This window comes from Salvelinus sp. IW2-2015, linkage group LG33 (assembly GCF_002910315.2).
Source record: "Salvelinus sp. IW2-2015 linkage group LG33, ASM291031v2, whole genome shotgun sequence".
Classification (NCBI taxonomy): Eukaryota; Metazoa; Chordata; class Actinopteri; order Salmoniformes; family Salmonidae; genus Salvelinus; species Salvelinus sp. IW2-2015.
The window spans coordinates 25,088,210-25,101,903 of record NC_036872.1 but is presented as its reverse complement, the minus strand read 5'-3'; the positions used below and the strand labels follow the sequence as shown (position 1 = coordinate 25,101,903).

General features: G+C 43.8%; 1 pseudogene; it reads left to right on the top strand.

The window, feature by feature from the left end:
• LOC111957550 (piwi-like protein 2) overlaps positions 1 to 6,029 on the top strand; it is a 42,016-nt pseudogene extending 35,987 nt beyond the window's left edge.
• The last annotated feature ends 7,665 nt before the right edge of the window (positions 6,030 to 13,694 follow it).

Below are 13,694 nucleotides of genomic sequence, written 5' to 3'. Positions count from 1 at the left end.
TTTCACCGGATGTTTGTTTGAGACGATGCATTTCTGAACATAACACACCAATTTCAAATGAGGTTTTTGGACATAAAGATGAACTTTATTGAACAAAACACACATTTATTGTCTAACATGGAGTCCTGGGAGTGCCTTCCGGTGAAGATCAAAGGTTAGTGATTCATTTTAACGCTGTTTCTGTTTTGTGACACCTCTCCTTCTTTGGAAAATGGCTGTGTTTTTATGTGACTTGGCGCTGACCTAACAATCGCAAGGTGTGCCTTCCCACGTAAAGCCTTTTTGAAATCAGAAACTGTGGCTGGATTAACGAGAAGTTTATCTTTAAAATGGTGTAGAATACTTGTATGTTTGAGGAATTTTAATTATGAGATGTCTGTTTTGAATTGCCCTGCAATTTCACTGGCTGTTGGTTAGCTAGCGTCCCACATATCCCAGAGAGGTTTTAAGAAGCATTACCATAATTTAAATGTAATTGTCTGTCATTCTGAGCACTGTGGGTTGACACCCTAATGTGTAATGCACCCAATACATATGGGTCCTGTAAATTCCAATATGGATGATTTGAATGTAGGCTACATTTTAGAAATGCAATGAGGAACCATTGGTGTTGTATAGCACACTGTATTACTTATACAACTAATACAAGGACAGGACATGAGACGGGAGTAGAAATTAACGTGGGCATTGTTTAATGCGTTTCACAGAAAGAACATTCCAAGCATTTCAATGTAGGTAAGCAAGGAGGGGGTTACAGGTGCCCTAAAGGGACAAAAGAATATCATTACACAATTGTGTCTAGTTATTGTTGTTGTCTTAGACCTACCTAAAGGTTTATGGCAAGAAATAACAGCATGTTCACCTTTTCTGGTTTAAAGTCTTTGGAGTGACAATATTGCCTGCTTTACTGAAAACATGTTCAGACTGCGTGCTTGTTGCACAGATACACAGATATTTTTTGGGCGACGTTGGCCATGACTGGAAAGCGACAATTTCTGCTCCACCTTGCCAGTAGGTTATAGTCTCCTCCGATGGCATCTTCATTGAGGTAGGCTGTGCTCTGCGCTGGACCGCTGTTGTGTACTCAGTGTTAGTTTCCTTTTCCTTTAACTAGGCCTGTTTTATTAACAGGGATTTAATGAGATTGTTTATGGCTTTGGTAACGATTTAAATAAGAATTACATATAGCCTAGACTAAGCACCAAATCATAAACAATGTGTGGAACTACAGTCTTCTATAGTGTCCTTCCTGTGACCCGACCCCGTCTGCCTACAGGCCCAACCCTAGTCTGTACTGTAGTCTGTTTTGGGGTTGATTACGGATATTTATGCCCCACTCGGGACTAAGTAAGGATATTTAGTGTCCTATGCAGCCACTTAAAAAAAATATTGAAGAAAAATAAACTGAAATCAGCCTGGCTTTGGACAAAAATAGTCCACTACATAGGGTGAATCTGAAATGACGTTCCCTTTCTCTTTACTCACTGCTCTATTCTCCTCTGGCCTGTTCATGTGAATCTGATAGACAAACAGAACTGCTGGGCCATATTCTACCTGCTTTGCTGAGCAGGCAGAGGAGCTAGTGTCCGGCTTTGGGACGGTGGCTGGGCCAATGGACCTGAGGCTGGACCAGCCCATCCGCGTGGAGCTGAAGGACGACTGCACCGAGACCTATGTTAAGAGCATCCATTCCCAGCTCACCAGTGAGGCAGGACATGTCACTATAGCTTCGAAACACCTTTGAACATTTTTTTTGTGAAAAAAGTTCAGCCCGAAGTGCAGTTGTTGTGCATCATGACAGGCAACAGAGACAAGCTCTACTGCGCCATCAAGAAGCTCTACTGCGCCATCAAGAAGCTCTACTGCGCCATCAAGAAGCTCTACTGCATCCAGAGTCCAGTGCCCTCTCAGGTTGATACGGCCACATCTCCAGACAATTCACTTCATCTTAATTTAGTCAGGATAGTCTACTCGGCAACATACAATAAGCAAAATTAAATAACATGGATGGTTGCCAGCACTATTTTGCTTAGCCTTCACCTCAGGTCCTATCAGAATACTGAAGGGTTCAGGGGAAAAGGCAAGGAACCGTAATTTAGGAACCAGATGTTCACAAAATGTCCAGGTTTTCATGAGCACAAAAAAAGGTTTCAATTGCTTGTTTAGCCTAACGCAAAGGTTAATCTAAAATACATTTAAAAGTTGAATTAAAAAATAAATGTTAATCTCTTCAGCTTTGCAGGCCATCAACATCCAGGCCATCTCCCAACCCTAAAAGCTGAGAAGCGATGCACAGAAAATCCTTCTACAGATGAACTGCAAACTGGGGGGAGAACTGTGGACATACCTCTGTTTAGTATTATATTCTTTACTGGTAAAGTAGTACTCCCGAGTGGTGCAGCCGTCTAAGGCACTGCATCTCAGTGCAAGAGGTGTCACTACAGTCCCTGGTTCGATTTCAGGCTGTATCACAACCGGCCGGGATTAGGAGTCACATAGTCACGGCGCACAATTGGCCCAGCGTTGGCCGGGGTAGGCCGTCATTGTAAATAAGAATTTGTTCTTAACTGACTTGCCTAGTTAAATAAGGTTACATAAAAAGTAAAGTTTTGGCTGATGTTGACTGTTCAAAGTTTGGGTGTAGATATGTATTGTGTCCAACAGATGGAGACAGTGGGTTGATTGAATCCAGAGAGACATGCAAGTCAGAATTAAAGCTTTGTATAACATAAAGGGGATATCTAGTTAGTTGCACAACTGAATGCATTCAACCACAATGTTTCTTCCGCACATACCTTACTTTGTAGTGGACAACAAACATTTACCCATAGTGACATGCGAATGGGATGATATAAAACAAGTAGTTTAATACAGCATAATTACATTTTCAGTATGCAGTCTGAATATGTAAGGGGATTTATTTGTTATTTTTGTGAAATCAGCTATTTTAAAATGTACCTGCCACTTAACAGTTCTGGGGAGGCTGGAGCAGAGGAGTGATGTGACCGGGATGACGCTAGGCAGCAAGCTACAGGTTGCAGTCAGAGCACACTGTTTTGGCACAGTCGTGACTGGAAGCAGAGGAAGACTGGGGCTCTGATTTGAATAATTTAGCTGGAAGTTAAATGACGGTTGACAATTGCATTATGGATGAGCAGGAGAGGTTTGCTGGCCACAAACATGATGACCGTTAGTTGCCTGATGGCTATTGTCTTTAAAAAAAAATGTTTTAATAGTGTAGTATTGTTAACGTCCGTCTTTGCTCTACGTTTAAACAGAAACATCTGATTGCCGTGGACGTGCATCTCGACTCCAGCAAGAAGAACAGATCAGTCATGGGCTTTGTCGCCCGCCTGAACAGGTTAAAAAAAACAACGTACAGCCACATATTGGAGTAACATGTAAGTCAATAGCCCTATTTGGACTAGGGTTGAATAATTTCCCGGTATTTTACAAATGTTCCATCCCAATAATAAATCCCTCTTCTCCCGGGTAACCCTGTATCTCCCACCAAAATCAAGTGTCATTCTAAAGCATATTAATGTCTGGATTAAAGGGATACTTCGGGACTAGCATGCTTCTAGATAACGCAATGACTGGAAGTTTATGGGTAACACTAGTTTGCATTGGCTTGCAAAAGTACCTTTTAACTTCCTTCATACTGGACACAGAGACATACACAGAGGGTAGTGCGTACGGCCCAGTACATCACTGGGGCTAAACTGCCTGCCATCCAGGACCTCTACACCAAGCGGTGTCTGAGGAAGGCCCTAAAAATTGTGAAAGACCCCAGCCACCCCAGTCATAGACTGTTCACTCTACTACCGCATAGCAGGCGGTACTGGAGTGCCAAGTCTAGGACAAAAAGGCTTCCCCCCAAGCCATAAGACTCCTGAACAGGTAATCAAATGGCTACCCGGACTATTTGCATTGTGTAACCCCCACACCCTTTTTTGACGCTGCTGCTACTCTCTGTTTATCATATATGCATAGTCACTTTAACTATACATTCATGTACATACTACCTCAATTGGGCCGACCAACCAGTGCGTAAAAAAGGGGTGTGAATACTTAATGAAGGCACTATATATCAACATTAAGGACACCTGCTCTTTCCATGACAGACTGACTAGGTGAATCCAGGTGAAAACCATGATCCCTTATTGATGTTAAAGATAAAATTGTTCTTAATGCAACCGCTGTCAGATTTCAAAAAGCTTTAAGGCAAAACACAATATTAAATCATCTGAAAACAGGGTTCAGCCACAAAAGTAAGCCATACAGTTACCCGCCCAAATTGTGCAGTCAACAAAACTCATAAAAAGCATTATAAATCTTCACTTACCTTTGCTGATCTTCGTCGGAATGCACTTCCACAAGAAATTATCGTTTTTTTCGGTAATGTCCATTTATGTCCAAATAGCTATTTTTGTAGCGTGTTTGGTAAACACATCCAACGTCAGGGAAGCGTGTTCACTAAAACCTGACGAAATGTCCAAAAGTTCTGTAACAGTCCGTAGAAACATGTCAAACGATGTATTGAACCAATATTTAGAATGTTTTTAACATAAATCTTCAGTAACGTTCCAACCGGAGAATTACATTGACTTCAGATGTGCGATGGAACAGAGCTCCCTCTCATGTGAACGTGCATGGTCAAAGAATGGTCAGGTCATGGCAGACCTAACTAATTCCCCTCTCATTCGGCCCCCCTTTACAGTAGAGGCATCAGACAAGGTTCTACCGACTGTTGACATCTAGTGGAAGCCGTAGGAAGTGCAAACTCATCCATATCTCGCTGTGATTTCAATGGGATCTTGGTTGAAAATCGACCAGCCTCAGAATTTCCACTTCCTGTTTGGATTTTTTCTCAGGTTTTTGCCTGCCATATGAGTTCTGTTATACTCAGACATAATTCAAACAGTTTTAGAAACTTCAGAGTGTTTTCTATCCAATACTAATAATATGCATATATTAGCAACTATGACTGAGGAGCAGGCTGTTTACTCTGGGCACCTTTCATCCAAGCTACTCAATACTGCCCCTGCAGCCATAAGAAGTTAAATCCACTTCAATCAGTGTAGATGAAGGGGAAGAGATGGGTTTAAGGAGGATTGTTAAGCCTTGAGACAATTGAGACATGGATTGTGTATTTATGCCATTCAAAGGGTGAATGGGCAAGACAAGATTTAAGTGCCTTTGAACGGGGTATGGTAGTAGGTGCCAGGCGCACCAGTTTGTGTAAGAACTGCAACGCTGCTGGGTTTCACCAGGTGCAACCATTTCCCGACCCAAAGGGCATCCAGCCAACCTTCCGCCCAGGACTGTCCTGGACCACACAGTCACCAAGAGGGATTGGTTCTTCCTGGCTCTGTCATTATGAAGCCCAATGCTGTTTAGATGCCCAATTCTACCCCTCTGACTGTGCATTCTCAGTGGAGAAATGGGCAGAATTAGGCTTAGGTCATCAGTTTTGTAACACTTCCTCATTTATCAAAATATGTATCTCTCCCCAGGATTTACTTCTACCTGATGGCTCATCACATTCAACAGGGCTTGTGGCTTGCCCACACACTACATATCAGTCTACAACACGGCAAACCTCTCCCCAGACCACTTGCAAAGGTAAGGTTAAACATACATTGAATGTCACCATAAATCTCTGGTTGCAGTAAGGGCCAAATAGTTTCCACTAGTTATCATAATACCTCAGTTGTTGACTTTATAGGTAGGTGGCGTGGAATGCGTCGCATGAAAGCCTGTCATTATTAACATAATCTAACCCTGGGTTTCACTCCAGGCTGACCTTCAAAATGTGCCACATGTACTGGAATTGGCCCTGGACTATCCAGGTGCCAGCGCCGTACAAATACGGCCTCAAACTGGCCTATCTGTCAGGCCAGTACCTCCACTCAGAGCCAGCCATCCAGCTGGCAGACAAGCTTTACTTCCTCCTTAGCCTCAGCCCCGCTAGAAGGAGCACACCAGTCCTCACAACAATGACCAGGTCTCAACCAAGCAAACCGTAAAGAAGAAAAATAGAAAGAGGGGGAAAATCTATTATGAGGAAAGGGGACGCTTTCAGATTCTGACTTGGATTAGATTTCAAATTGTGTTCTCATTGTAAGATTAAGATTGTTAGACATAGACCGACCCCCCCCCCCCCCCCCTTCCTTAAGCCTGTTCCTCTTTAAAGGTGCTAGTAATCTTCTCTTGAATCCATATCACACATGTTAGCTGATGAAATCAAATGACCATTAGATAATTAATTTAATTCGCTTGTGATGGCCAAATCAAAGTTTATTTGTCACGTGCGCTGAATACAACAGGTGTAGACCTTACAGTGAAATGCTTACTTACAGGCTCTAACCAATAGTGCTAAAAAGGTGTTAGGTGAACAATAGGTAAGTAAAGAAATAAAACAACAGTAAAAAGACAGGCTACATACAGACACCGGTTAGTCAGGCTGATTGAGGTACTATGTACATGTAGATATGGTTAAAGTGACTATGCATATATGATGAACAGAGAGTAGCAGTAGCGTAAAAGAGGGGTTGGTGGGTGGCGGGACACAATGCTGATAGCCCGGTTATCCAATGTGCGGGAGCACTGGTTGGTCGGCCCAATTGAGGTAGTATGTACATGAATGTATAGTTAAAGTGACTATGCATATATGATAAACAGAGAGTAGCAGCAGTGTAAAAATAGGGGTTGGGGGGTCACACAATGCAAATAGTCTGGGTAGTCATTTGATTACCTGTTCAGGAGTGTTATGGCTTGGGGGTAAAAACTGTTGAGAAGCCTTTTTGTCCTAGACTTGGCACTCCGATACCGCTTGCCATGCGGTAGTAGAGTGAACAGTCTATGACTGGGGTCTTTAACAATTTTTAAGGCCTTCCTCTGACACCGCCTGGTGTAGAGGTCCTGGATGGCAGGCAGCTTAGCCACAGTGATGTACTGGGCCGTACGCACTAACCTCTGTAGTGCCTTGCGGTCAGAGGCCGAACAATTGCTGTACCAGGCAGTGATGCAACCAGTCAGGATGCTCTCGATGTTGCAGCTGTAGAACCTTTTGAGGATCTCAGGACCCATGCCAAATCTTTTTAGTTTCCTGAGGGGGAATAGGCTTTGTCGTGCCCTCTTCACGACTGTCTTGGTGTGTTTGGACCATTCTAGTTTGTTGGTGATGTGGACACCAAGGAACTTGAAGCTCTCAACCTGCTCCACTACAGCCCCATCGATGAGAATGGGGGAGCGCTCGGTTCTCCTTTTCCTGTAGTCCACAATCATCTCCTTAGTCTTGGTTACGTTGAGGGATAGGTTGTTATTCTGGCACCACCTGGCCAGGTCTCTGACCACCTCCCTATAGGCTGTCTCGTCGTTGTCAGTGATCAGGCCTACCACTGTTGTGCCGTCTGCAGACTTAATGATGGTGTTGGAGTCGTGCCTGGCCATGCAGTCGTGGGTGAAAAGGGAGTACAGGAGGGGACTGAGCACGCACCCCTGGGGAGCTCCGGTGTTGAGGATCAGCGTGGCAGATGTGTTGCTGCCTACCCGCACCACCTGGGTGCGGCCCGTCAGGAAGTCCAGGATCCAGTTGCAGAGGGAGGTGTTTAGTCCCAGGATCCTTAGCTTAGTGATGAGCTTTGAGGGTACTATGGTGTTGAACGCTGAGCTGTAGTCAATGAATAGCATTCTCACATAAGTGTTCCTTTTGTCCAGGTGGGAAAGGGCAGTGTGGAGTGCAATCGAGATTGCATCATCTGTGGATCTGTTTGGGTGGTATGCAAATTGGAGTGGGTCTAGGGTTTCTGGGATAATGGTGTTGATGTGAGCCATTACCAGCCTTTCAAAGCACTTCATGGCTACGGACGTGAGTGCTACGGGTCTGTAGTAATTTAGGCTGGTTGCCTTAGTGTTCTTGGGCACAGGGACAATGGTGGTCTGCTTGAAACATGTTGGTATTACAGACACAATCAGGGACATGTTGGAAATGTCAGTGAAAACACCTGCCTGTTGGTCAGCACATGCCCGGAGCACACGTCCTGGTAATCCGTCTGGCCCCACAGTCTTGTGTATGTTGACCTGTTTAAAGGTCTTACTCACGTCGGCTACGGAGAGCGTGATCAACAGTCCGGAACAGCTGATGCTCTCATGCATGCCTCAGTGTTGCTTGCCTCGAAGAGAGCATAGAAGTGATTTAGCTCGTCTGGTAGGACGGGTCACTGGGCAGCTCGCGGCTGTGCTTCCCTTTGTTGTCTGTAATAGTTTGCAAACCCTGCCACATAAGACGAGCGTCGGAGCCGGTGTAGTATGATTCAATCTTAGCCCTGAATTGACGCTTTGCCTGTTTGATGGTTCGTCGCAGGGCATAGCAGGATTTCTTGTAAGCTTCCGGGTTAGAGTCCTGCACCTTGAAAGCGGCAGCTCTACCCTTTAGCTCAGTGCGAATGTTGCCTGTAATCCATGGCTTCTGGTTGGGGTGTGTACTTAAGTCTCTGTGGGGAAAACGTCCTTGATGCACTTATTGATAAAGCCAGTGACTGTGGTGTACTCCTCAATGCCATTGGAAGAATCCCAGAACATATTCCAATCTGTGCTAGCAAAACAGTCCTGTAGCTTAGCATCTGCTTCATCTTACCACTTTTTTTATAGACCGAGTCACTGGTGCTTCCTGCTTTAATTTTTGCTTGTAAGCAGGAATCAGGAGGATAGAGTTGTGGTCGGATTTACCAAATGGAGGGCGAGGGAGAGCATTGTACGCGTCTCTGTGTGTGGAGTACAGGTCATCTCGAATTTTTATCCCTCTGGTTGCACATTTAACATGTTGATAAGAGATTTGGTAGAACTGATTTAAGTTTCCCTGCATTAAAGTCTCCGGCCACTAGGAGCGCCGACTCTGGGTGAGTGGTTTCCTGTTTGCTTATTTCCTTATACAGCTGACTGATTGCGGTCTTAGTGCCGGCATCTGTCTGTGGTGGTAAATAAACAGCCACGAAAAGTATAGCTGAAAACTAGGCAAGTAGTGTTGCCTGCAATTTACCACAATATACTCTACTTCAGGCGAGCAAAATCTAGAGACTTCCTTAGATTTCGCGCACCAGCTGTTGTTTACAAATATACACAGACCGCCCCCCCTCGTCTTACCGGAGTGTGCTGTTCTATCCATGTCGTCATTCAGCCACGATTCCGTGAAACATAGGATATTACAGTTTTTGATGTCCCGTTGGTAGGATATTCGTGATCGTACCTCGTCTAGTTTATTGTCCAATGATTGCACGTTGGRGAGTAGTATTGACGGTAACGGCAGCTTTCCCACTCGCCTTTTCCAGGTCCTGACCAGGCATCCGGCTCTTTGTCCCCTGTACCTGCGTTGCTTCCTCTTGCAAATAACGGGGATGTTTGCCCTGTTGGGTGTTTGGAGAATGTCCTGTTCATCTTGCTTGTTGAAGAAAAAATCTTTGTCTAATCTGAGGTGAGTGATCGCTGTCCTGATATTGTCACGCCCTGATCATAGAGAGCCTGTGATTCTCTATGTTGGTTAGGTCGGGGTGTGACTAGGGTGGGTCATCTAGGCAATTGTATATCTATGTTGGCTTGGTATGATTCCCAATCAGAGGCAGCTGTTTATCATTGTCTCTGATTGGGGATCATATTTAGGCAGCCATTTCCCCTTTGTGCTTTGTAGGATCTTGTCTAGGTATAGTTGCCTGTGAGCACTACTCTGAGCTTCACGTTTCGTTTGTTCGCTTTATTGTTTTTGTTCTTTAAGTATCTCTTCTAAATAAAAGGATGGAAACATACCACGCTGCATCTTGGTCCACTCCTTATAACGATCGTGACAGATATCCAGAAGCTCTTTTTTGCCGTAAGATACGGTTGCAGAAACATTATGTACAAAATAAGTTGCAAAAAAAAACACAATCGCACAATTGGTTGGGTGCCCGTAAAACTGCTGCCATTTCTTCCGGCGCCATTTTATCCGTGATATGAGGCTTGTGTTTAGCCGTAATCAGCAAGTTTTTGACCAACCTTTACTTAGCAACACCTTCTTTGTTCTCTGAAGGCACTGGTGTCTGAAACTTGTCAAATTGCAGGTGGTATGTTGGAGTTGTGAAAATCCGACAATTACTCTGTCTTCTCTCATTGATTGAAACAGGTGTCATTCAAAGCAACGCTTAATTTCTGAGACAAGCACATGACATGGACACATTTACATTTTAGTCATTCAGCAGAAGCTCTTTACCCTAATTGCTCCTGTAAGTCACTCTGGATAAGTGCCTTTATCAAGGGCACGTCGACAACTTTTTCACCTAGTCGGCCATTAGGCTACCTACTGCCCTGACCCATCTGATCAATGAGATCACTTAATGGAGCAAAATAATGTTTTATTTAACTGAGCAAATTCTAAATGCCAACGTTCCCCCTGCAACTATCCATGGGAGTTAAGAAGAGAATGAACAAAGTATCGCTTTAGCTCTGCCGCTGAGGTTCGTGTTTACATGGCTAACATTTTGTAAGTTACACTATATATAGAAAAGTATATTTATGTGGACACCCCTTCAAATTAGTGGATTCGGCCATTTCAGGCACACCCATTGCTGACAGGTGTATAAAATCAAGCACACAGCCATGCAATCTCCATAGACAAACATTGGCAATAGAATGGCCTTACTGAAAAGCACAGTGACTTTCAATGTGGCACAGTCATAGGATGCCACCTTTCAAAGAAGTCAGTCAAATGTCTGCCCTGCTAGAGCTGCCCCAGTCAACTGTAAGTGCTGTTATTGTGAAGTGGAAACGTTTAGGACCAACAACTGCTCAGTGCGAAGTGGTAGGCCACACAAGCGCACAGAATGGGACTGCTGAAGTGCGTAAAAAATTGTCTGTCCTCGGTTGCAACACTCACTACCAAGTACCAAACTGCCTCTGGAAGCAACGACAGCACAAGAACTGTTCGTAGGGAGCTTCATGAAATGGGTTTCCATGGCCGAACAGCCACAGGTAGGTAGCCTAGTGTGCGGCAGGTAGCCTAGTGGTTAGAGCGTTGGGCCAATAACCGAAAGGTTGCTAGATTGAATCCCCGAGCTGACAAGGTAAAAATCTGTTCTGCCCCTAAACAAGGCTGTTAACCTACTGTTCCTAGGCCATCATTGTAAATAAGAATTTGTTCTTAACTGACTTGCCTTGTTAAAGGTGTAAAAGAAACACACAAAAAAACAAGCCTAAGATCACCATGCGCAACACCAAGAGTCAGCTGGTGATGTGAAGCTCATCACCATTGGACTCTGGAGCAGTGGAGAGACGTGTGCTCTGGAGTGATGAATCACACCTCACCATCTGGCAGTCCGACGGACGAATGTGGTTTGGCGGACGCCAGGAGAACGCTATCTGCCCTAATGCATTGTGCCAACTGTAAAGTTTGGTGGCGGAGGATTAATGGTCTGGGGATGTTTTTCATGGTTCGGGCTAGGCCCCTTAGTTCCAGTGAAGGGAAATCTTAATGGTACAGCATACAATGATGACCAGTGGTGGAAAAAGTACCCAATCGTCATCTTTTAAAAGTAAATATACCTTAATAGAAAATGACTCAAGTAAAAGTCTAAAAGTAATTGGTTAAATATACTTAAGTATCAAATATAAATGTAATTGCTAAAATATACTTTATCAAAGGTTAAAGTATAAATAATTTCCTTATATTAAGCAATTCAGACGGCACCATTTTCTTGTTATTTTAATGTACGGATAGCCAGTGGCACACTCCAACACTCAGAAAAGGGGATGGCAGTAGGGATGACCAGGGATGTTCTCTTGATAAGTGTGTGAATTGTCCCTGTCCTGTTAAGCATTCAAAATGTAAACGAGAACTTTTGGGTGTCAGGGAAAATGTATGGAGTAAAAAGTACATTATTTTCTTTAGGAATGTAGTGAAGTAAAAGTTGTCAAAAATAGAAATAGTAAAGTACAGATACTCTGAAACTACTTAAGTAAAAATACTTTAAAGTACTACTTAAGTACTTTACACCACTGATGACATTCTAGACGATTCTGTGCTTCCAACTGTGGCAACAGTTTGCGAAAGACCTTTCCTGTTTCAGCATGACAATGCCCCCATGCACAATACGAGATTCATAAAGAAATGGTTTGCTGAGATTGGTGTGGAAGAACTTGACTGGCCTGCACAGAGACTTGACCTCAACCCCATCAAACACCTTTAGGGATAATTTGGAACACCAACTGCGAGCCAGGCCTAATCGCCCAACATCAGTGCCCCACTAATGCTCTTGTGGCTGAATGGAAGCAAGTCCCCGCAGCAATGTTCCAATATCTAGTGGAAAGCTTTTCCAGAAGTGTGGAGTCTGTTATAGCAGCAAAGGAGGGACCAACTCCATATTAATGCCCATGATTTTGGAATGAGATGTTCGACGAGTAGGTGTCCACACACTTTTGGTCATGTAGTGTAGCTGCTTTCAGTGCTTTGAGGAATGGGAACCAATCTTTGTATTAAACAAAGTTTTTCCACTGTTTGCATGTCTCACAGAGACCAGATTTGTGAAGTATTTTTGATTTTAACACCACCATAGCTTTTATTTGTGATCCTCTTTTGTTGCTCCAGATACATTGCTGTTGCAAATAAAACTGGTGTGGATGAGGAAATTTCTTAACCTGATTTTACACGGAACAAAAATACCAAACGCAACATGTAAAGTTTACATGTTGCGTTGCGTTGATATAAAAGATCCCAGAAATGTTCCATACGCACAAAGGTTATTTCTCTCAAATTGTGTATACATTTGTTGACATCCCTGTTAGTGAGCATTTTTCACCTGACAGGTGTGGCATATCAAGAAGCTGATTAAACAGCATGATCATTACACAGGTGCACCTTGTGCTGCGGACAATAAAAGGCCACTTTAAAATGTGACGTTTTGTCACACAACACAATGCCACAGATGTCTCAAGTTGAGTGCACAATTGGCATGCTGACTGCAGAAATGTCTACCCGAGCTGTTTCCAGATAATTAATGTTCATTTCTGTACCATAAACTGCCTCCGTCATTTTAGAGAATTTGGCAGTACGTCCCAACCGGCCTCAAAACCGCAGACCGCGTGTAACCACACCAGCCCAGGACTTCCACATCCGGCTTCTTCAACGGCGGGATTATCTGAGATAGCTGAAGAAACAGGAGTATTTCTGTCTGTAATAAAGCCCTTTTTGTGGGGAAAAACTAATTCTGATTGGCTAGGCCTGGCTCTTGAGTGGGTATACCCTCCCAGGCCCACCCATGGCTATGCATATGCAGAGTGGTGTAATCCATAGATTAGGGCCTAATTCATATTTCAATTGACTGACTTCCTTATATGAACTGTAACTCTGTAAAATCGTTAATTGTTGCATGTTGCATTTATACAGCTCTGACACACACCCCACCAGACATGCCACCAGGGGTCTTTTCACAGTCCCCAAATCCTGAGCAAATTCAAGAAAGCGTTTAGTATTATATAGAGACATTGTTGCATGGAATGCCCATCTCATACTGCACAAATGAACACCAAACCTGGTTTCAAAAAACATAAAGCAACAGCTCACAGCAACGCCTCCCCCCTATTTGTCCTAGATCACAGGAGGTTGGTGGCACCTTAATTGAGCAGGATGGGCTCGTGGTAATGGCTGGAGTGGAATAAGATCAAAC